General features: G+C 36.6%; 1 long non-coding RNA gene across 4 annotated transcripts in view; it reads right to left on the bottom strand.

The window, feature by feature from the left end:
• The window catches only part of LOC106729935, a 303,006-nt gene that overhangs the window by 159,372 nt on the left and 117,338 nt on the right, over positions 1–26,296 (bottom strand). For all 4 annotated transcript variants that reach the window (XR_004321765.1, XR_004321764.1, XR_004321766.1 and 1 more), the window contains one exon: positions 6,715–6,768. This is a non-coding gene — a long non-coding RNA (uncharacterized LOC106729935). The remainder of the gene's footprint in view (positions 1–6,714; positions 6,769–26,296) is intronic.

The following is a 26,296-nucleotide window of genomic DNA, read 5'->3' as shown; positions in this document are numbered from 1 at the left end:
TTAACTTCTGTATAATATTTTAGCTATTTTTTTTTAACCAGGGCAAGAACAAATGTTTTCCTAATGGTATGTGGCATTTTGTTCTTTGCTATTAGGAAGCCTCAAAATTGTCATCCAAATATTTAGTATATTTGATTAAATTTTATAAAGTGCTGGATTATCTTATGATCCTAAATATTACTGAAGAAATGGTCATCTTATTCCAAATGCTTAGTTTTTCAATGTCCTCCTACTCGTGATGGCTTAACACTGTGCTTAGCTAGTAACTCAGGGCTAAATAAACAGGACAATAAGCCTTAACGACACTGGATGTATAAATTTCAAATAGTCTCCTTGATAATTTAAATTATTTTTATCAACATCTCAAGTATTATTATGATGTTTTTGTTTTTAGCTCAAACTGTGGCCGAAGAAGTGCCAGTCTTAGAAGTGTGAGCTCTGCCACTTTCTTATTTATTTGCACCTGTGTTATTAGTAACATACTCAAGCTATGATTTCTTTGCAGGGATCTTTTTTAAACCATTTGTTCACTTTGAGAGGCTTAGTTTCATCAAAACTAATTAATATAATCTGCAAATCCACCTCATCAAGCACAAGTAGATTGCAATAATCACAATATGCAGAACTCAAATGAATGCACGGAAGGCTTGTGTCAACACCTTTGTTTCAAGACACCTAAACCTCCCTCAGGATAGCTCATGATAGCTTAGTTATGGCATGCATGCCTACTGAGGGTGCCAGCATCTATCCTTAAATTAAATATTAGCATATCCTAACAGACAGGCTCAGTTGCCTCACATTGGAAACCTCTGGTATAAATGACCCCTTGAATTCCATCCCATCACAGTGATTGTATTTGTAAAGATGTTAAGATGGTTCACCAACAACCAAGATTTCACTATGACCCAGTGCCTTTAAAAAACACATCGAATCATTGTACTTTTAAGTTGGTCACTCGATGATTTGCAATATGCTAAGCTAAAATTATATATTACATGAACATAAATCCAATATTTTTAATAGAGTATACACATTATATTTTAATTGTTAATAAGTGATAGCTTACGTAGAAGAGAGAGAGCTCCAGATTTGGAGGAAACAGTATCAGAATCATATACATTAATAAGAAAATTATCTTCACATCAGACATCTACTGTTATTGTATTTTTCCTCCAATTTTCTTTAACATTAGGAAACACCTTAAATGACTGAATGATATAGCTGGCCATTTCTTTTATTCTTTAGTCAAAGTAACAGACTCTCATCCAAACTAAAGTATGACTGGCAACCATCTTTAATGTGACTTTTTACCTTGTCGTGGTAGTTGACAAGACTTCATTTCTAAACTTAATGGTTTAAAAACACAAAACTTTCTTCTGCAGATCTAGAAGAAACTTTATGACATTTGCTATATCAATTATATCATGAAAATATTTCTAAAGTATATTAAAATTCGCATCCACCTCCTGGTAAATTGATACAGAAAATGCAATGTTACAAAAGGTTCTTATGTGACTACTACAGAAAAGTCTATCACCTCTAGGAAACCTGGCGGTGTAATTAGTCTAATTGTGCCTAAAATAAAGCTTCTCACTCAGATAAAGTGCTGGCTCCCAGACTGGCACAGGTGTTTCTGCTAACTCAGGTTCAGCTAGGAGTTCTTTCGCTTTTAAATTCACTTATTGAAAAGCAAGAGCCTAATTACTCATTCATTCAGCCACATCATCATATTGCTCACCTTATGTGAACAGAATAAACAAAACAATTTACTTCACACATTAAAGTCTTCACATTTTAGCAAAGATAGCCAGGCAGCTTACAAAATCGCAGCTCTACCCAATTAGATCAAAGAGGCAGGCAGGCCCTTATGCTGCATGCTCTTGTGCCCCTGCAGCTGAATAGCCTTTACAAAGGCTACAGACAGGCTGCAATTCAATCGAATTGTTGGAAAGCCTGAAGAAGCTGGCACCATAGATCTTAGATAGAAACCAGTTGAGTGCCCTCCATGCTAAACAAGGGGAAATTTCTCAACAACTTCTCTGTAGGATCTCCGAAAAAGAAAAATTAAGTTACAGCATAAGAGGCTGTGTCTGCCTTTGATAAAGTATAACTAATAAAATATTAACAGTGCCATAACGCAGAATTTTGACAGTTAAAAGTCAGACTATTTTCATTAAAGTATGCATTCCCCACTTTCAGTTGAGAAGTTTTTGGACAGAGAATAATTCACAAAAATAATCCTTTCCCAATATTATTTTGAGCAGGAACCTCCAATGAATCGTAAAAGTTGCTACATAGTCATTTAGCTTTATTTACAAAATTGCACATGACATTGTCAAGTGAATTTTCATAGATGCTTTTTGAAAGAATATTCATGTAAGAGCACTGCATTAAAAAAAAAAAAAAGTGCAGCTTAGAGGCATGGCTGCAACACATTCCTTCTGGCCGAGGAGGTAACAAAGTGAGAGAAGCAAGCAGGTGGAGGACAGCAGAGCAAGTTGGGAAATGAAACTAAATGGAGTGAGCCCCATTTACAGAGCTGGATACTGCTCAGCTCCAGCTAACTGCTGGCTCAGGCTTCTGCCTGAGAACCCCAAAATCCAGTTAGACCAGCTAACAGAATTCCCAGGTAATAATCAAAGTGAACCATGATGGTGAGTTCAGCTAACTGGTTGAGGTGGGGGTAATGAAAAGTGGCCAGATCTCGGCATCTATTGAAGAACAAGCTAACAAATCCCAATTCATGCACCATTTGTGACAACAGTTTGAAATGCAATGAAAAGATGCTGACTGTCTCTTAAAGAACTCAAACCTCTCTAGTCCTGGTAATAAATAAAATACGATGTTAGCTTCAATTATGAGAAAAAAACAAAATACTTAATGTCTTCCAGAATCTGGCTCCAAATTTCCTCTCATCACTTATTTATAAATGTCCCCAACTCCACGTCCATTCTAGCAAGTGACAATTGTTTCCTGAACACACTGTGCATAATTTGGGATCATACTCTTAAGCAGGCTCTCAGTTCTTCTTTTGTGTGAATTGTCCTCCACTTACCAAGTCCCACTATTCGCTCAAGTCTATGAGGACTTCCTTAGCAGCCCAAGTGATCTCATCTCTTCTTTAAGTCTGTAATGTGTTTTAGTTAAAGAAACAGGGATAGATAGTGAGGGAACTGTGCATCTGTTCCCAGTCCTGTCTCTTTGGAAAGAAAGTGCTTACTTGCAGCAATATATTTCTTACATCCTCTTAAATCTCTCTTCTAACTCAAAGACCCAAGTATAATAAATCTGAAAACAAAATTACTATCTTGGAAGCAGACACAGGAAGAACTCTGGTAGCTGTGCATATTGAATAGTACAGTTTTTCTAGTGACTTCTGAGAAAAGCAGATAACCAGAGACAGAGGCAGGAGGATGATAAACTGCAAAAGCGCAGAGGTGCACCTGTGAGTGCTGAGTAGATTTTGGAATATGAACTAGGAAGGGTGCATCGAATCAACCTGTTCTTTGTAAATCTGAGGAAAAGATTTAATCACCACTCTTGAACAGGAGCAAGACCATGGACTGTTTATTCACTCTCTACTCTAGCAATATGAGTTTTAACAAACCTTACAGTATTCAATGGCAAAAAGAGAGTAGCCATGGTACATAAAGGCAAAATTACTGCATAGTAAAGTTAAAAAAAATACAGCATTTGGAGATTCAAACAGCATATGTCTTAAAAATAGCTACTGAGTGATCTGGAAGAAGAGTTAAGGAAATTATTCTGTGTGTGTATGTGTACAGTATAGGTACAGAGATATTGTGCATCATTTTGTGTCCAACTTTTTTAATGTAATTCTTTTCATGAATATTTAACCTTAAATATTCTTGGGAAAACCTAATCTTTACTTGCCACATAATTTCGCACATGAGGATGTTCCAGAATGTATTTACCATTCACTTTGTTTAACCATGATGTTATTTCAGCTTTTCACTATAGCATATATGTTTGTTGAATGTCATTTTTTCCACTGTTAGGAAGACTAGTCAATGTGGAATTACTGAGTCAAAGGAGAAAATTAATAAATAGTGATGGAAAAATGACAACATTTGAAAAAACAATTTGACATATATGACAGATGGAATATGATATAAAGATAGAAGAGAGAAAGAAAGAAAGAAAGAAAGAAAGAAAGAAAGAAAGAAAGAAAGAAAGAATACCTCTGACATTTGATCCTTGAGTGCAACTGTAAAAGTGGTGGTGCTTCAAAGACAAGGGAAGGTGAACCACACCTCAACCAGAGATCCAGGAGCAAGAGGACTGGCGCAGGCCAGGAGACAAGGCGAGGACTGACTGCTATCCTGAGATACATTCCTCTACACAGACACCATCATGGGACCAGGAGACATTTTGAGAGCTCAGAAATTCCTAAAAAGGACTGAAATCTTAAACTGACCTGAAAAGGACTGTTTAAGATGATAGAGGCTAAGTTAATTTCAATAAGTAGGTTTAAGCTCTTTCCGTACTCTTGGTAGAAGTGGAGCTTGAAAGAAGTAAGAACTCAGCCAAAAAAATGAGGAAAGCTACATTTCAGTACCCATATAATTTTTGACTCGTAATATCATACACACTATTGTCAGCTTTTTATTTCTTCCACTTTTTTAAACAATTGACAAATAAAAATTACACACAATGGTATGACGATGTTTTGATACACATAGACACTGTGAAATAATCATCTACAGTTAACTTTTTAAGTCCTTCAAAATATATGCTTCTCTAAACTACTACCCAAAATGACTAAGAAAAAGAAAAAACAAGACAGTATCAAGTGCTGATAGGATGTGGGAGTAACTGGTAGTCTCTTTCTGCTGGTGAGAGTGCTAATTAGTAAAATCACTGGGGAAAACTGCTTATCAGTGTCTTCTAAAGTTTGACATATGTAATCCTTATGACTCAGCAATTCCACTCCTATGTATATATATACAGAAATGTTTACCAAGTAGCATACATAAGAATGTTCACAGCTGTGCTATTTGCAACTGCCAAGAAGAAGGAAAAACAAATATCCATCTATAATAAAATGGGTAGACTGTGGTATATATTTACATGACAGAAAACTGCAGAGTAATGAGAGTGAATCCACCACAACTACACGCAGCAACGTGAATGAGTTTCACAGACATGATGCTGATCAAAAGAAGGCATCACAGCCCAGTACAAGCTGTAGTAATCCATTCCTGAAACACAACTGGCTGAACTATCACAGTAAAGTCAGGATAGTGGTTAACTTTGGGAGGGGCGGTACCTGGAAGGGGGGCCCAAGGGAGCTTCTGAGATTCTAGTAACATCTGTTTCTTGATCTAGGGGCTTGTTCACAGGTGTGTTCACTTTGTGACAACTCATTCAATGGATACTCATAATTTGTGCACTTTTTTATATCTACGGTACACTCAATGAAACTTACAAAAAACTAGCGCTACAGAATATGGAATTAACATTTTTATTCTTTGTACTGTGTTGCTTAACAAAACGCCTGAACTGAGTTCTATAATAAGTTACAGTAAAATGTATAAGAGATTTAAATGTTTATGATCGATCTGTTTGGGGGTGGTCCCAAGATGACCCTCAATTTGCCAGAAGGACTCACAGGTTTCAACAGCAGGTTATACTCATGGCTAAGGTTTAATACATCAGGGGATGTACAGTAAGAGCAATAGAAGAGATGTCCTGAGCAGAGGGAGCGGTCAGGCACAGCCTTCCAAGTTCTTCCCCATCCAGAGCCACACAGAACATGTTTTCTTTCTAGCATCAAACTAGAGACATGTGCAGAATGTTCTTAACCAGGGAAGCTCTATTTGAGCCACAGGGTCCAAGGTTTTGATGAAGTTGGTCACATAGACACTCTACTGTGTAACTGACCATGACAATTAAAACTCAGGATCCCAACAATGAAATTAGGTGCACATCAATCTTGATGTTTGTGTGAAGCAATCTGGACATACTGTTATGTCACAGTCTGTGGCTCCCTGTGTACACAGCAAAAGCATCAATCATTACCATAAAGAACCTTCCTATGGTCACATTCCCAGTGATTGGTCAAGAGTCAAATCCTGATTCCAGTTTGCCGAGGAGACATGCAAGGACTGAGCAACCAAGCCAGATGTGATCACTCTTTCCTCACAGGATCCTAATAATTTTAGATTATCCCCTCAGTTGTAACCTCCTTTCCTGTAAAAATGCTGGCAATAATGCTGGCAGAAGTCAGTTTCCTCCTTATTTTCAAATTTAGGCAGAGTTTTACTTTGCATGAAAAAAAACCTCTTGTTGCTGATCAGTAGCAATATACTCAAAGAACAGATATAGATTAACTATCAAAAAATAAAAACAGTTAATACAGGGAGCAGCCAAATAAGATGGGAAATTTCATTTTGCAAGAGTCTTATTTCCTTTTCCAAATGTAAGTAACGTAGGTTTGGAATGAAAGCAGATAATTCATTGTGAAGGTGCCCTTAGTCACTTTGTAAATTAAATACTAAATATCATTCAACTTCCAGTGTAACTGCGATACCTGTCCCATCGCATGATTGTTTCCTGTTTTCTCCCTAATCCTAGCCATTGCTTATTTTTTTCTTCTTCCAAAACAAAAGAACACAACATTTACGATGTCTTCAATTGTTTTCTTTTCACTGCTCTTTGTACGCATCCTTATTGCAACATGTACACATATACCTTATTTTGTTAGAGTGGTTTCACGTCAGTCTCTCCACCATATGGTCTTCTCCTCTGAGGAAAAACAAAAACAAAAACAAAACAAAATGTCTTTTATTTTGCAACCTCAGTTTCTAGTATAGCACCAGGCATGCAGTATGAGAATAATAACATATGCTGAATGAATCAGGATTTTTAAAAAAATTATTATAAATGTGTCCAAACCCATAGAATGTGCAACACCAAAAGTGAACCCTAATATAAACCATGGACTCTGAGTAATGATGAGACACTGATACAGATTTATCAGTTGTAACAAATGTACTACTCTGGTGGGGGATGTTGATGGTGGAAAAGGCTATGCATGTGTCGAGGCATGAGGCATAAAGGAGACTTCTGTATATTCTGTTCAGTTTTGCTGTGAACATAAAACTGCTCTAAAAAGTAAAGCCTATTAAAAAATTAATCACAAAACTTTTCACCATATTGGTGAAACTTACCATGTAAACTTGTGTCACTTGCTTTGAGACTTAGACTTTAATAAAAATGGATTTCAAAAGAGTTTGCAAAGCAAGTTTGCTCCACAATACCTTTTCTACCATTTCTCAAAATCATGTCCTTGTGTGAAATGAAATCCTTTTGGAAATCAACCATGTCATCAAAAAACCTGTCCAAGCGCTCAGGTTAAATTTGTGCTGTCTCAGAAATGGTAGTCAGTCTTCATAAAAAGCCCTGCCAACAGATGTAATGGATGTAAGAAACTGCAGATTGATGCCTTTGAGCTAAGAAATTAATTGAATGCACCTCTGTGTTCTCCCTGATTCACTGCATAGAGCAAACAGCCTATGAGATAAGAAAACATATGGCCAAGAGAAAAAAGTGAGCCCCAGTTACGAGTGCTTCTGGTAAAGGTCCTGTTATGTACAGAGGAAATTTATGTGGCTCAGTGAAGAATATGAAATGAGATTAATCTCTTGAGAGTAAGTTTAAGAAATACTTTAAAAGATTTACAAGTTTTCCTTCATAAAACTTACTCAAATTCGGATCTCTATTCGAGTTTTGCTTTGATTCATGCTTTGATCGACGCCGATTCTGTCAACTATCCCCAGATATTTTACTGTTGTCCCTCAAAGTGACAGAATTGTATGAAGCAACCCCAAACTCCTTCAAGTCAGATGCTTAGAGAGCAGGATAAGAGGAGACTGTATATCTGGGGCATGCAGGGAAAGTGGGTATCTTGCCCTTAAACAAAATGAGACACAGTGCAAAGGAGATGAGACAGCCCCTGGCAAGGACGGCCCTAGTCAACACGCTTCCCGTTTCCAGAAATTAGGCTTTAGATCAGGATTTCAATGTCTACACTCCCTAAGCTAAAAATTGGGTAATTCAGCATGGAAGGTAAAAGGAAGTCTTGTGAATATAATAGTTCCTCACGTCGCTCATTCATTTTCCTGAGATCTGTGCCTTTTACGTTCACTCTGTTTTGGTCTCCTACTTGCCCTGAACCGATCTCTACTTTTCAATGGACCATTCAACAAACATTTACGAGCATATACTGTACTGCTCTACTCCCCCAAGATATTAACATATGTGGTAAGTGCATGTATACATACAAATAAATCTTGCAAAACACATATCAGAATGATTAACACTGACCCATCTTTGAATGAGATTAATTGCTCTCCCTATTTTTCTTTGTTCTTCACATTTTCTCCAAAAAATATATTACTTTCATCACGTTTTATAGTAACAAAACAAAAGTAATCATCAAGGATTAAATTCAAGAAGTGAAATAGGGGGGAAATCCTAATTATAAAGTTTGAGAGAATTGTGGCATTTCCTCTGGGGATTCATAGGTACAGGGTTGGCTGCTAGCCTTTGGGAGTAATTGAGGAATAGTTTTAAACTAGAGCCAAGGGAATAGACCAGATTCCTCGTACAAAGATATTCCTGCTCCATTACTCCTGAGTTCCGAACTTCTCCTTTGGTGGTGGTTCATCTCTTAAGGGGTCTACTAATATCTACTATGAAACACTCAGTTCATTGTTGCTTGCAAAGAAATAATAGAGACACACAGAGAGCAGAGTATTAAAGAAAGACACAACTCTCCCCCCATTTTAAAGTTTCTCTGGTTTTTCAAAGGCTAATCCAGGGAGAGACAATTTTTATTTCAACATTCCAAAGCTAATATATCAGACCAGTATTTAAAAAAAGAAAATGCAAGGAAGAAAAGCAGTCAAATATACACAATCTGCTGCAAACACAAAGAACACTGAAAGTGGCTTGCCAATGAATGAGATTTCCTAAAGTTACGGGCATTATGAGCAAGTCTGTCATTAACAAATCTGGAGAGAAAGCCGATGTTAATCCTGTGGGTCTGTCAAGTTCTCATTTTCTCTGTGTGCCTTTTTTTCTTCCACGGTTAAGTCTCCTCTAATTCCAAAGGTATGAAGAAAGAAAACCAATTATCAAGAGAAAATGAGAATGGTGCTAAGAATGTTTTTCTCCTTTGATTTTGATTAGTCGCTTTATGCGACTCACTTATTTTGAGCTATTGGCTTAAAGATACTCACTTCACTTACGTAATTCTCATGGACTATATTTTTTTCCTTTTTGTGTGTAGTGCTTTGAACGTAGTGTATAATATACACCTTGACAATACACACTGAAAAACTCATGTGATAGTGAATATTGATTTTGTATATAAAATAAGCAAGCTCAAATCAGCCAAAAATTGCCTTATAGTAAGTAAATTACACCTGATAACTCAAACTATAAAATAATGATGCCTTATTTGTAAATCAGTTAATTCTTTAAAATGCCTAGTTATTGATCACAAGGACAGTTTTTTAAAAAGTCAAACATGGTTCCTAGCTTTTATATAACTAGCATGAACATTATTTTGGGAGCTAAAGAGTTTTATTGGCCTGGCTATTATGTAAAATTTTTATTGCCAGCTGTAGCTAAATATTTCTGGGTTATTTTCTAGTGTAAATATAAGTAAAGGGGAATTGAAAATGATAACCTTAATAAACAACTGTAAAACAATTTCCTCACTGAAAATAGTACAAACACAATTTAATTTTAAGTAGAAATAGGCAGATGAAAATAAAAATAAGTTCTACCCTTCTATTCCAGATAAAACTCATTACTAAATTTCCAGCTAGGAAAAACAAAAAATACACGACAGCAAACACAGAAGGCTCTTCCTGGGAACTTTGGTGGTGTTATTGCTACAACATTTGCAAATTCTTGAGACCAACCCATTGGGAAGCAATCACTTTCCTCTATTTGCACCCTTGATAAGAGGCACACAGTGTCACTGTGTCCCGCACTGCATGCTTACAAATCATAGACTGTCGAAATCAAGACCACAGGCTGCAAATAAGAAGCGGGAGCATCTTGGAGCCGAGCACAAGAGATTAAAACCAGAAGACTCTACACCCTGAGTTATGCTGCTTGAAGGGAAACCAGTGATTTCCTACTGGGTTTTTTTTTTTATAGGTTTTAAAATGATCTATTCTGGAAAATCTTCTTCCATGTGGAGCTCAGAAAAAACAAACAGTAAAATTTAGTTAAGACCATTCATTATTCTTTTGTGTTTATTTATTACAAAATATTTGAACTGGGATTTCACAGAAAATTTCCTTGTAAGCCTATCAGCAACTAGCTGAACCATATTCAGATTTATCTGAACATCCTGAGTCTACTGAGAGTGACTTCTACATGCATATCTACATATGAAAACTGTGAAGCATATAGTGAAATGGAAAGTACGGTTCTTGGAACCTTAATGTGCTCAGTAAAATCTTCATCTGGTGCTGAAACATTTGAAAGCAACATCTGATGAAGCAGCTATGACCGAGGAACAGGGAGGTGGTTTTTACCGTCTTTTTCTTTTCCGTTCTTCCACCTGAATGCTTCTCCAAACCTGAGAGTTACAAGGATATACTTCAAATGATAATGACATTTACAGCAACAAAGATGGACCTGGAAATTGACATACTAAGTGAAGTAAGCCAGAATGAGAAAGAAAAATAGCATATGATATCACTTATATGTGGAATCTTAAAAAATGACACAAATGAACTTATTTACAAAACAGAAACAGACTCACAGACAGAAAACAAACTTGTGGTTACCAGGGGGAAAGTGGGATAGAGGGATAAATTGGGAGTTTGAGATTTATTGATTCTATTATATATAAAATAAAAACAGCAAAATCCTACTGTGTAGCACATGGAACTATATTCAATACCTTGTAATAGCCTAAAATGAAAAAGAATATGAAAAGGAATATACATATATACATATAACTGAATCACTATGCTGCACATCAGAAATTAACACAACATTGTAAACAGACTATCCTTCAATTAAAAAATTTTTTAATTAAAAAAAAGAATCAGGCATCCTAATTACTTTAACAAGGTAAGAAAACATTTCAAAAATGTTTTAAAAACACTTGGACATTGGGATAAGATACCCGTGAGAACTAAGTTTATCTTCTGTTTCTAATATGATTATGGAATTTATATTGCATATCTCTCATAAAGAAAAAAAATGTTAGAAAGGGGTGGCCTTCTATAAAAAGGAAACAGGTCAGGTGTTTTTAAAGGTCAAGTTTGATTTTGACAACACCAGAGTATCCTCAGACACATAAAGGACTAATTGCAAGGGAATATTTTACGTTGTAAAAATTATAGTGATTATATTTGGAAAAGAACACAAAATTATTTGATTCATGTCAATGCTTTTCAATTAGGGCTCATCTACATATTTCAAGTCTGCAATCCAGCGATAATCTAAAAAACAAAGATATTCTTAACTAGCTGAATGAACATCTTATAACTGCTATGAAGTTGGAAAATCTTAAATTACAGTTGTTTACAGTCATGTAAGGATCAAAAACTAAAATTTTGAACCCTTAAGAGAACTGAGTCAGTCTATTTAGTGGCCAAGAACATCGTGGTGCCTAGCAGTTTGAACAGGGCAAGGAAATGGGGGAAATAAGTTCCCACACAGTATAGATAAAATAAAAACAGAATCTGTCTTAATCATCATTACCATATTTGTGTTGCTTACAGCAATTTAGTTTCAGCCAAAATACATTATTTATCATAACACAAAATTATTTAAATTAATCTGAGGTTGATGGCTTGCTAAGACATGACAAAAGCCCAAGTAACCTTTAGAGGATCCCATCACACATCTGAGAATTTATTGAAAAGGAGAGAAGATTCTTCAAAAGAAATGTACAGGAGTAGAGAATGCCTTGGTGTTTCTTCTCCATTCTATCCCATTCTCCTAGTCAAGTAAGAAGGGGAATATGAGTGCCTTGCTACAATATTTGGGGCAACATCTTCCAGAATGCAAGACTGGCCTCTTATTTCTTGTTAGATGATGGATAAGCTGCAAAAAGCCATATCCCCCGTGTAAGATTAGAACAGACCACTGGAGATGTCTCTGAAGCTTGGGAGTGAAAGGAAACAGGTGCTTGTCACCAGTTAGGATGAATGTGAAGATTAGAGGCTGGGTGGAGCACATTTGATAGTTGAACAGAGATAGCGTAATTGAGAAAAGCCTAAAAATTCAGAGCTTGACAGAGAGAGGTAGTTACTTTTTCTGGGGACCAAGTGGACACTCAGAAGTTAGCAGAGCTAGGATGATATTGAAAGGAGCTTGCTAAAACACCCCAGCATCAGGGAAAGGTACAGTGCAAAGCAGTCAGGCAGGCCTTTATCCTTTCCTTCTAAACACTATTTCCCAAGGTCCAGACCCAGAGGAAGCAGGAGCAGCAGAGGTCGGAGCAGGCCATGAAGCAGGGAAAGCTAGAGCGAACACACTCCCTTCTCTGTGGGGACTACAGTCCTGCAGTTCAGAACTAAACTGGAGGGAGAAGCAAAAATAATGAATTGAATTAACACCAATTAATGTTTAATCAATACACATTAAATTATAATATTACTTAATTTAATTAATAACAATTTAATTATCTTGAATTAAGAGCCTGATGTTTTTGTCCTCTAAGTCCTCTGCATGAGATTGCTGGGGGCCTGTCTCACAAGACAGAAATGTTAAACTCCGTGAAGCAGACACAAAAACACTGGCACTAAGAAAGAAACAATGTAGATGAAGTGGGAGGTGGTGAAATGGCTTGACAACAGGATTAGGAATTAAGTATAATGACTGATTTTCCATTGTTCAGAATCAGTGTGGAGGAAGGCAGAATAGCTCTGATGACTTCTGGCTGTGATCCAGGTTACACGTAAAGCCGTTAGAATGGTGGGGACCACAACAAAAAGATTAAAAAGCCTATTGTTTTAATAGCTTGAATTTGACAATATATTCAGGCAAAACAGGCAATCATATCAGGTTGGTAATATTGCCTCAACTGATCTAATTGGTTGACTGATTAAATTGATTTGAAAAGTTTTTAACAAACTGGGTGCACACAAATATAGTCAGAATCAACTAATCTAAGAGTTGGTATTTATTGAATGTACCTATGGATTAGATATCTACTAAGTAAATTAACATATTGGCCATAAATAATTATATCACTATTAAACATTCTGTACAATCACTGGTTTATTTCATTGACAATATGCAGCAAGGATGAAAGAATAATTACTATATTCTAGTAAAACTCTGGCTCAAAAGCAAGTTTTAAAACACTCAGTTTAAAAGGCTGCCAGCAAACAGTTAGGAAGAGTATTGAATCCTGTTCTACATAGCACCACTAAAACAGCTGAAAGGAGGAAATGGGTTGAGTTTTTTAAAGTTAGAGAGATGAAAATAAAAAAGAAAGCAGGTCACATAAGCTGTAAAGGTCCATTGAGGGGCTTTCACAGAACACACAAGGTCTGGCTGTGAAAATAAAAACCTCTGACAATACTGATTAAATCTAAAAACAAAGTAAATAACATAGGAAAATACAACCTACATTATCCAATGGCAAAGAGCGGATCCTTGCAAAAGAGCAAAGGGGCACGTTTTCTGCAGTTGAATTGCTGTGCCTGTGGTTTGCAGGGTTGGGGTTAGGGCAAGGAAAAGAACGGTCTTGGGTCTGCCCACCCAGGGAGGCTCAGGCAGCTGCAGCAGGGGATCTGGGGACCTTGACCGGTGGCTTTGCTTACTGAAAAAGACTAACTAGAGAGGACAGACAAGGATTTCACGGGAAGCTTGGTCAAGCTCCGGTCATTCTTCCTGAAGGGGAAGAAATTTCCCATCGAAGAATAAATTTCAACCTTATTTCCTGAGCTAGGAAAACAGATCATTATCCCACGGACACCAACACTTTAGCAGAAATATGAAGATTTGTTTTTGCATTAAAGATATATGAGAGTATATGCTGTTTATCTTTTAAAAGTACCTGCCTTTGATGACAAGGTCTATGCCTTTCTTTAAGTTTGATGAGAGCCTAGGCATTGGTATGGGCAGGTAGCTCCTATAAATATTTGAATGATTCCCCGGGTCCTTGAATTTTTGCCACTGGATGAAAAGGAAATATTGATGCCTAGAGTTCTCCCCAGAAATCCCTGAAAGGCAGTGGCTCCTCTAGAGAAGTCTGTCTGGCTCTAACATAGAGCTTCATGTCTCTATTTTTCAGCACTGAAGGCAGAATGTGGAAATACTGAAGGGAGGACAGGGCCATCATTCCTGCATTGTCAATTCACGAGCTCCGAATAGAGCATGTAAGCACAGCCTCGCGCTAGCCTGAAATTCCAACCCCTGACTCACCAAATCAGCCAAGGCGCTTGTGCCTGGTGGTGCTAGCTCTAAACTGTTGTCAGAGAGAAGCAGCTACTCGTGTATTTTTGTTTTGATGGAATGGTAGACAAATCCAGTCAGCCATATGTGCCTAGCTGTTTCTTTTCTGATTTCAGTGTCTAGGAGGACTAAGCAAACACAATCTACAAGTGGCTAATAACCATCCCTAGAATATTCTTCTTAAATATGCTCTAAATAACACAGTATGCCACGTTTTTTGCATGTGTTCTTAAATTTACATAATTTACATAAAGACTCCTACCACCCAATGATTCTGCAATATGCTTTTTGCATTCAATATTGTGTTCCTGAGATCTGCCCATGTTGGTACTTAGCCTGCTGAAAGTGAGGCAGATCTGATTTTACTAAAAGATAATTGGATGTCATAATTCCAAACCAAGAAAGTCATCTACACAACAACAGTAACCAGGCACCCAAAATCCCAAAGTTCAAAATGAGATGCGCCATGGAAACCTTCCCCAGCCACTGCAGATTTTGCCAGCTGACCAGCTGCACTCTGAGACTTTGCTTTCTTTTCTTTTTTTTTAATTTTTTTTTATTGAGTTATAGTCATTTTACAATGTTGTGTCAAATTCCAGTGTAGAGCACAATTTTTCAGTTAGACGTGAACATACATATATTCATTGTCACATTTTTTTTTCCACTGTGAGCTACCACAAGATCTTGTATATATTTCCCTGTGCTATACAGTATAATCTTGTTTATCTATTCTACATTTTGACATCCGAGTCTGTCCTTCCCACCTCCCACCCCCTTGGTAACCACAAGTTTGTTTTCTATGTCTGTGAGTCTGTTTCTATTTTGTATTTATGTTTTTTTGTTTTGTTTTGTTTTTTTAGATGTATATGAGCGATTTCATATGGTATTTTTCTTTCTTTCTGGCTTACTTCACTTAGAATGACATTCTCCAGGAAAATCTATATTGCTGCAAATGGCGTTATGTTGTCATTTTTATGGCTGAATAGTATTCCATAACATAAATAAACCACAGCTTCTTTATTCAGTCATCTGTTGATGGACATTTAGGCTATTTCCATGTCTTGGCTATTGTAAATAGTGCTGCCATGAGCATTGGGGTGCAAGTGTCTTTTTGAAGTAGGGCTCCTTCAGGATATATGCCCAGGAGCAGGATTCCTGGGTTATATGTATGAGATTTTGCTTTCTTAATACAGGACAGAGATGATTCGAGATTTTTCAGTTTTTAAAGACTTAACCACATTTTCCTCCTTCAAACCCCATCCAACAAAGTTTAGCTACTATTTTGGACTGGGCTCTGCCTTACAATAAAAATGACTTCCACTCAGCACTCAAGCTTTAGTCTTTCAGTTTCTATTTCTAGCTCTAGTTTATTCTACATGCTGTATAATATTCCTTTGTCTAAATCTTCAAAAATTTATTTCCCTATTCACATGATGATGGATACCTGGAGTTGTTTTAATTTTTTTCCTTATTACTATTGTAAATAATGCTACACTGAAAACTACTGTTTGTGTCTTTCCATATGTAATACCACAACGATATGATGACAAAATCAGTCCCAACTTTCAAAAGAAGTTCATGCCAGTTATTCAGTTAAATGCTCAGCTAACATTAATGTCGCACTGTCTTCAACAACCACTCCTCGCTTAGTTCAAGCCTGATTTAGTTTTTTCTCTTTCGTCTTCAGAGACTTTTTCTTCTTTTCTTCTTTCTTTTTTTCCCTCCAGTCATTACTATGCTGACTCTAACGTCACCAGAGGTGAAGGGAAGAAGACAGAAGAAGAGAGATAAAGGCAAAAAGATCTCCCTTGACCAGTACCCTTGTAATCTACTAGTGATGGCTTTTGAGCGTGGCCCATGACTAATATTGACTATTTCTGGGAGCACTTACTTAGGGGGTTCACTCAGGATCTGTTTCTGGGGAGCCACCACCTACAGGTCCCTGATATTGGACATTCTGTCTCTGGGCAGCAAGTTATGTATGACTCGTTCCTCAGTTATTGGTTTCCAGTGTGCACCCCACACAAACTCACCACTGGGGGCTCTCTCACGCCTTCATGTCTCCTCTTGGAATGAAGGAGCCTAGAGGAAGCACATATTCACTCCAGTGCCCCCTCAAGCTCTATAAAGACTGTTAGGTAATGTTAGTTCTACCACCACAGGTTTGTTCTCATCACAGTCTCACCTTCAAAATATTTTTCCAAGACAAAGTGAAATACTAGCCCTATGTCTCCCAAGTTCCAAGAGACACGCAAATCAAATCCCCCAGGTGGTCTTAAAGAACTCACCATGTGTTTGGGAGTAGGGAGAAATACAACCTCACTCCATCAGTTCTCTATTTAAAGAAACCCTTTCTCTCCAGCTCTCTACTTTTGCATCTCTCTGAATTCCCCATGAAGTCTGGACCTGAGAATGAGCTAAGCAGGAGAAAAAGTGGTTTAACAAGCTCTTACCAATGTCCTACACTGAAGTACAGCCCCTGTGGTTCTGCTTAGGGTCACTGCCGAACTCTAAGGGAGAAAGGTAAGTACAATGCAACACCTTTAATTGTAGTTTTGCTAATTTACTTGTGTTCATTAGTGAGGCCCTTTTTACTTTAATATTTCTCATGATTATTGTTATTTCCTTTCCATTTGTTCTGTAGTTTATTTGTATCTTCTCTTTTTTTAGATTAGTCTTACCAAAGATTTTTTTTCTCATTATTTTGAAATATTTTTTAAAATTTTGTTAACACTTTTTTGTTTCGGTTCCTTACTTCAGAGATGTTTAGTCTATTTTTAAGTTTTTGTATTTACTATTTCTCTTTTTCTATATTCTTGAGGTTAGCTAATGTCTTTGTTTTCCAATATTCTCGGTGTTGGTTAAATGTACTGGAAGATATAAATTTCTAAGTTCTACTCTGGTTAAATCTCACAAATATTGATATGTAGTACTTTTTATTGCATTCAGCATTTCATAATTTCCCATGCATCTCTCTTTAATAGAAGCAATATTTATTTTAGGTTCCAAATATAAAGGATTTTTTTACACAAAGCTAACATTTTCTTACCGTGTTGCCCAAATCTACTATAATAAGGGTTTTTGTCTGCTAAATCCTTCAATTTAAACCACAATTTTTGGCATCCCCATTTCTCCTTATTCTGGCCATTGTTGCTGTTTATGTTTCTGGGCTGCACTGACATTCTACACATTATGTACCTTACCACATTACTGTATCTTCCAGATCAAAGATTCCTCTTACCAACCAGCAACATCCTTTTTTATTCCTATTGCACTTTCACCTTAATCCTTACCAGTGTATTATTAAAATAAATATTACTCATTTCATTCTGACTTCTTTCTTCTCCTCCTTCATCTTTGCTCAAATGTCACCTTTTCAACGACGACTTTCTAGGCTTTTGTTTTAATAAACTGCAATCCTCTGCCCTCCCTACTCCTCCTCCTTGCTTTACTTTTCCTATAGCATTTGTCATGTCCCCAAATACTGCAGGTTTAACTACTCATTTTGTGTGCTCTCTGGCTTCCCTGAGGCAACAAGTATTCTGTCTGTTTGGCTCCCTGCTGTATCACAACGCTGGAAAAGGAGCTGACACTTCGAAGGCATGCTATAAATATTTGTTGAGTGAATGACTAAATAAACAGTTCCATATCCCTTTGTTTTAAATGCATGTCTTGTAGATAATGGTGTCAGTTAATTGCATGTTTGTCCGAGGCCTCTTCTGTATTCTGCTGTGTGTGAAAGCGGGCTGGGAGTCTGCAACCGACATCTCCCAGGATCTCTTACCAACTGGCTTCCTGTCAAGTTCTGCTAACAGGAGTCCTGATAGGAATTTGTTAGGTGGAGGAGGGGAACATGCCTCTCAGCCAGCTTCCCATTTCTGGCAGCGTCTTGGGTGGTGGCAGCAGCAGCAGGAGTGACAGAGCAACAGTGGCGACAGCACTGGTGGTAGCCACATGTAGGCCGCTGCTCCAACCCTGCCAAAGGGGCAGCTCTCGGTGGATCCTAAACAGGATGTGACAGCATCTCCAGCAGTCCATCAGCAAGTGTGGACGCTGGGGCTTCAGTGTAGAAACGTCTGCAAACTTAACTGATCTCAGAGTATCACTCCTCCTTTTTGCTTCTGCTGCTAATCTAATGTACTTTGTTCATTCAGCATCTATATAACCAATTCCCTGTATTAAATCCTCTCTAAATACTTGGAATTTTTTTTCTCTTCGGGGGTCTTGACTAATACAGCCACATACTGCTAAATCTTATTCCAAATCCAATCTATGTGTCTCTAATTTACATTTTTGAGTTGAACTCATTTTTATTGAAATTATTCTTATGATGGGGTTTTCTTCTTTGCAATGCTTAGAGTTCTATATGACCATATTATCTTTATTTTTTCCTTACTTTCCTATCTTATTTTAGAAAGGTTGAGTTTTGGGGGTTTTTTTATTATTTTGCTAGCTGAAAGTTATATTTCATGGTTTTAAAATGCTTGTATTTTGTAATGTAATATCTTGAAAATCAGAGGGGTCTGAAGTCATTAGTGTTTTAGGATCACTGTTGGCCAGGCCGGAGCTGTGACAGAGCTGTCATTCCCTGAGCACGCAGGGATATCAAAAGTGCCAGCATCATAACCTGCAGACTGGTGTCAGCAGTTTGGAAGAAAATCCTAGAGAAAACAGTGGAGAAAAGGAACCAAATGATACGGGGAAAGAGGTTGACGTGGGTGATGAATTGGACATACTCAGCAGCTTTCCTCGGGAGAAGTCTAAGGGAGGCCAGTTCCACCTGCCATGCATGATAGTTTTACTTCTATAAATCCTTTAAAAAAATATTTCATTACCACTCTTTATAGCACAGAGGATTATATTGTGCAGAAAAACACAAACATTAATGGCTCTAAAAAGTCACTTAGAAGAGTTGGACTCAGTGTGAAAAAGTTTTAGGAACACGTTTACTGGTTTTATTTTGGTTTTCATTTTTGTAGTTTTATAAGGATGATAATGTCTAAAAGACTGCTTTCAATATGAATAAAAATTCTAACTAAGAAAGCATTGTGTCTTGATTGGCAGCCCTTTTTCATAGCTGACGGCATTTTTCCTTTCACAGTGGTAAATAAAATAATGGTGTATTTTCCAATTGATGGTGTCTTGAATTTTACATAAAATAACAGACACGCTATTTTTTGTCTCTATGTGATTACTTCTAATTAAAGTCTAAATTTGCATTTATTATTAACCAGCAGTTTCTTAAATTTATTAATGTTTATGTATTTTCTTTAAACTATTCTCAGCCCCCGCTGATGTCCAACATCCCTTGTAGCCCAAGTCATATTAGGATCACCTGGAATTTTAATTCTAGATTGCTGTGGGGTCTGTTTGCTTACTGTTGTTCTTATTAAGACAATACTAATACTTGCGAGGCTATCACCCTATAGTGTCTCTTCCTCCTATATTCATTCTTCTTTTTGCTAGAGGACTTTCTCCAAGAGTAATTTCAAAGGCAGTCTTTGGGTGGTAAATTTTTTGAGCCTCAGAAAATAAAGATGTTTCACTTTCATTGCTAAATATTGTTTTTTTGAAAAAAAAAAAAAAAAACCTGATGACCTTCAGAGTTCTTTTCCTTCATACTTTTCTCCCATTTAATTCTTCAATCTATCTTTAAATAACTTTTCCCCATTACATTCGTTAATTAAACAAAGACATCCCTTCAGCACTGGTTTATAGTGGGCCTCCATTAGTATATGCTTACTTCAGAGCCATCAATGCATAGACCCTTCCATTTTCTGCACATTAATTATTCTGTCAGTACCACACTGTTGACCGCCAGAGCTCTAATGGAGTGACATTAGTAGGTAACTTGTCATCAAGAAAAATCAACTACCAGCCCTAGGTCATCTTGTCTTCCCTTGCAACTATCCCCATCTATTTGTGGAGGTTAGGTCCCAAATTACAGATAACTAAACTCTACACTATCCTGCAAGATGTAAAACTAAAACAGTAAAGAAAACCAAAGAACTGGTTTTGTCTTCCCCCAACCACCTGAAGTGAGTCCATAAGTAAAACTGAAAGAAGGCAAATCTTGGCCCGCAGCCAGGCACAGGAAAGGGGAGGGTGGGTGGGGAGCGTGCTTAATTGTTGTATATAGAGGTGACTTGTGCCTCGGCCCAGATCATCCCCACCCCAAGAATTTCCCTTGCAGTTTGGAACAGAAGCGTAATGATCACTTCTCATCTAAAGCCATCATGGAGGCTGATGCTTAGCCAATTTGTGCCAAAGAAAAATAAGCCCAAGTATGATATAAGAGCAAGTACCAGCATGTATGTAACACACACACACACACACACACACACCCCTACAACACAACACAGCGTACCTATAGAGCTACAACTAAGAGAGGGAGAGGATGCTTAAAGATTTTCACAAAAGTGCGAGGATACGTATGTTTTCTTAGGGGAATAGGACTTGAGCCAGTTTGGAAGGTAGAAAGAAGGCGCAGAAGAAGAAAGGGGCTGGCTTTGCCAGCTTTCAAGAACAGCTTGGCAGAGATAAAGCCTGTATCAGCAGGACTTTGGGGGTCACGTTCTTTGGACTGCTTCTCTAGAATGCCCCAGGGCAAGCAGGAGGGCAGATGCCCAGCTGGTCCCCAAGTGGGCCACTTTCAAAAGTCAACTCTGGGGTACACCTGCACCACAGACCAGTCAGGTAGTGACACGAGCAGTTGGTACCTAGCTTGGGACACTTGACAATAAGGACTCCAACTCTGATTTTAAAATTATCGCACCAAGTTTACTACAATGAAATTAACCAAGTGGCTTCACTCTGTTGCATAAGACAAGCTCAAGTATAGAGTTGATACTAGCTGTTAGAAAAGTGGAGCCGTTAGAAAAGTGAATTTCTACATTTCTGTAACATTTCATGGATTTTTTTTTTATTATTCACAAGAAATTTTCACAAAGCTAACAATTTGAATTTAATTGTCTTAATGTTTATCATAAGTTCTTTAAAATATGCTTTTACATTTCATTTCTCAAATTGCCATCATCAGTGAACAACGATTTAACCATGTGAGAACATTATTTTCAACTATTATATTGCATGGCTTAAATTTGAACCCATGGCTGTCTTAGCTTAATTGCTCTGCTCTGAGCTTCATCATTTTTTTTTTCAAAAATACTGACTTGTATTTTATTTTAAAAACAGTATTTATAATAATAATTTAGATTTACCTAAAATGACTGATATTGACATTTACAGCCTGATTTTTAATTATTTATTATTCCATTTTTAACTTGGATTCATCTCTCCCTTGATTAAGATATGAGTTTGAATAAAAATTTTGTACAATTATGTACAATATTTTTGGTGACCTCTATGTAACTAACAATGTCATTCTGGTAAATAGCAATTTATCTAATGCATAATTATTGAGTCATGAATAGATACTTTTCAAATCTATAAAAATTGGTATTTACAAAAAAGGAGCGAGAACTGAGTAGGGGACCAGCCCCTGACACAGATGCAGGTGTCAGTACCCACTCTTGGCATTGCTCCCTGTGGTGAGCAGAATGATGTGCCCTCAAAGACGTCCTGATACCTGGAACCTATGAATAATGTTACCTTATATGGCAAAAGAGACTTTGCAGATGTGATTGAATTAAGGATCTTGAGATGCAGAGATTATCCTAGATTATCCAAGTGGGCCCAACATTAGCACAATGATGTTTATAAGTGAGAGAGGGAGGGAGGCAAGGACAGGAGAGTCAGAAGGACGTGAGATGATGGAAACAGAGGTCACAAAACTGGTGCTTTAACATCACATGAGAGAGAAGCAATCAAACTTTTCTTTGGGGATCTTACAAATAAGGTTGGGCAAGATCAAGGTGAATCACTGTTAAAAATTAATGTTCTCAAATGATATAAATATTTTTTAAAGGTTTTCTTTTGAATTATCTGTCCATTATTTAATGTTTATGTTCAAGTGTTTTAGAACAAACATTTATGTTTATCAAAGAGAATATGTGCTAAAATACCTGTATCAGGCAAGCCACAACCATGACATATATCTGCTCTTTAGAACATTCGCTGTGGCTATGACACAGGTGCCACACTGTACCTCTTTATGACCTTTTACCTCCATCTCAGTCAAAACACCTGTGAGGAACTTAAACTCTTCATGAGTGATGAAGTCACGAATCAAAGTATGTCTTAACTGGAAATGGAAACAAATTTGATTCATATGGGTCAAAAGCTAGGTAGGAGCTGGATGTGAGGAACTTTGTATGAATCAAATTAAGTATGGAATGTTTGGAATGTTTAAAATAACTGATAGGTGGAGCAATACATCATTAATAATTAGCAAATAATTATTGTTAATCAAATAAGAGTTCTTAGAGCTCCTCTTATTCTGCAGTGGGACTTGATGTTTAATTCTAATGCTCTGTCTTACAAAAGATAAAATGCAATTAAATATGAGATTTAAAATTTCTCCCAACAATGCAAATGAAATCTAATGAGTTCATAATTTTTCCATCACACAGGAGCTCTTTCCCATTGTTTTTCAAGCTTAGCAGATAATTAATGTGAATGAGAATATCTAAATTTTATTTAGTTATAAAGGTTTATTGATCAACTGTAATTAGAATTTTAGAAAGTATTGATCAACTGGATTAGAATTTTAGAAAGTATTTTTCCCCTTGGAAAATGACACCACAAGACATTTTCAAATTTATATTACGCAAGCAAACCATCATCTTCTATTTTCTGAAGCAGGCAGAGACACAGCAAAGGAAATGTGGAAAGAAGGTGAACAACAGAAATTGTGAGTGTACGCTTTATATGGTGTTTCCAGGACTACTCCTACCACACAGCAACGTGGACTAACTCATTTAACTCAAAATGTTATTGAGATAGGTACCACTTTTATTTGCACTCAGATATGAAGAGAGTAAGGCACAGAGATGTTAAGTAGCTTGCCTGAGGTCAGCCAGTGGTGAATGATGGAGCCCAAAATTTCAGCTCAGATAGTTTGACTCCAGGCTTTCTAGCCACTACTTGGTGTCACTTCTTTCCAAGGACTTACACTCTTCAGTGACCCTGTGGTTTTAGACTGTGACAAGCTACAGACTAATGTGATGGCACTGAGACTTGACTTGTCTGACTTTAGCCCTCCTTGCATGGGGCTCCACCAGGTGCAGCTTCTAGATTACCTGAACAGCTGAGGTAATCCTTCAAGATTGTGGCTGTTTGCTGGGAGAATCACTGAAAGGGCAGAGCCCTGTCTTGCTTGTTAAAGAGCTTTACACATGTGAGAAGACTTGATGGAAAGAAGGACTCACTTGGGAAAAGGACAATTTCTGATTTTTTACCAGAAAAATTTTTGATTTTTTTAAAGTTCAATATTTAAAAAACTGAACTGAGTCAATAATTTTACTTTCATAAGCAAAACACAAATTTATTTTGGGCAATTAATATGAGATTACCGCAAATGTTCATCCTCTACTTAAATGAATGTCATCCACAACTTTCCAAGTATTTTTATCTCACATAAACTCATTTTTTTCTAAATACAAGCATTAGTAATGTAACTAATTCTTAAAAAGTGTGTCCAGATTATAGTCTTATTGTTATATTAAATGTCTCAGCATATAAGCTTTGACCATACAATAAACACAGCACCTCGTGATATTAAAATAAAATTTAATAAGCTGATTCCATATTCATGAATTCACAGTCATCTTACATATTCGAAACTTTTTAGTTTAAAGGGACATTTTTTTAAGCCCAGTTCCTTTTGTAAAACTTAGTTAAACATTTCCCTGCTATTTTGCATTAATTGACAAAAAATGAACCACCTCAACAGAGTTGAAAGCTAACTTTCTTTCATTTTACCTTTAATCTTTCATCAAAAGAGTGTCACATATTGTTCTCATAGCACTAAATTATAAATATGATAAGGCCTATTAAAGAAACATACACTAAGCATTCCAATTTCAGAAATTAGAAGGGCAAAAAAATGTAAGATGTGTCTCTGGTTCACTGAATGAAGTGTCAGGCATCTCATGCAGCACAATGAGCAAATTATTATTTCTGAATTGTACATCAACCCAGATCTCCTAAAAGCTCTCTCTTATCCCAGCTGCTAAATGATTAATAGTGTTGCATTGATAATTTCCATAGAAGACACTGCTGAATAAGAGAACACTGTGTCCGAGAAAATGAGTTTGAGGTTCAGGGAAACAAAAAACTTTTTCAGTTTTAAAAGAAGCATAGTATTGTGTTGTATAGACTCTATATAAGTTTCTCATAGTAAATGACCACGTGCCATCCCCAATCTTCTTCACTAGAATGAGGCTTAGGAAGTTTATTTTCAATACTCAGCATATGTAATATATAATGTATTAATGTTATATGTTAGTAATAGCATAATTAATATAAATTATAGTAATATATAAGGTATATTATATATTGCATAAGTTATATACATATTTTGTGTATTTTTAATACTCAGCATTTATAACATATATTTTATATGCTGAGTATTAAAAAATAGTTATACATATATATACATGTGTAGCATTGACTACATACCTTAGACAGATGGTTTTAATACAGATATCATTAATAAATATATTTCATTTTGAAACTTTACTCCTGATTGGCTTTATGGCTTTTAATATATCAACTTGCCATCTCTCCTACTCTTAGCAAGATTATCCATTTGTGGTGGGAAAAACATGGACTTTTAAGGCATAAAAATCCGGACATAAAACAGAGTTCCACCACTTATCAGCTGGGTGATCTTAAGCAATTTACTTACACCCTTCTTAAACTGTGAATGGTCAGCTTCCTAAACTAAGAAATGACAAAAATTATACCAGCCTCATTAGATTGAAAGAGGCTGAAATCAAGTTTACAGGTTTTGTAATCAGTAACATAAAATGAAATCACATTTTTCTATAATTCTCCAATTCAATTGGCTCTAGCCAACAACTTCTCTAGGAAATCTGCATTTTCAAAAATTTCTTTCATTCAGATAATACTAAGAATCTCATGTATGTATGTCCATTTGCCATTTGTAATCCACAACAAAATATAAGCAAATTCAATCTGGGAGAAAATATTTGCAAAACATAAATCTGATAAAGGACTTTTATCCAAAACCTACAAAGGATGCTTAAATCTCAACACTATGAAAGCAAACCCAATTTTTTAAATGTGCTACAGATCTGAAGATATCTCACCACAAAAGATCATTTGCCATTAGGCGCTAAGAAACCACTACACACCTATTAGAATAGCTAATATCCTCGTAACTGACAGTAACAGTTGCTGGCAGAGAAACTGGAACTCTGCTTGTTGTTTTAATTTGCTCAACATCATAAGTCTTTAATCAAATGCAAATTAAAACAGCAATGAGATAGTATTACACATCTTTTGGAATGCTTGTTACCCCAAAAAGTTGACAATACCAATTACTGGTAAGGATTTGGAGCAACAGAAACTCCCATTCATTGCTGGTGAGAATACAAAATGGTGCAGCCACTTTAAAAACTGTTGGGCAGTTTCTCACACTCTAAATACAGTTTTAACATATAATCTACCAGTCATGCTCCTAGGTATTTGCTAAAATGACTTGAAATTGTTTGTCCACACGAAAATCTGCACACAAATTTTATAGCAGCTTTATTCATAATTGCCAAAAGCCATAAGTGAATGGATTTACAAACTATGATACATCCATAAAACTGAATACTAATCAGTAACAGGAAGAATGAGCTATCAAGCTATGCAGAGACATGAATGTCTCTTAAATAAATATTTATAAGTGAAAGGAGCC

Source organism: Camelus ferus, chromosome 8, assembly GCF_009834535.1.
Source record: "Camelus ferus isolate YT-003-E chromosome 8, BCGSAC_Cfer_1.0, whole genome shotgun sequence".
Classification (NCBI taxonomy): domain Eukaryota; kingdom Metazoa; phylum Chordata; class Mammalia; order Artiodactyla; family Camelidae; genus Camelus; species Camelus ferus.
The sequence above is the reverse complement of the archived record's forward strand: the minus strand, read 5'-3'. Positions and strand labels throughout refer to the sequence as shown.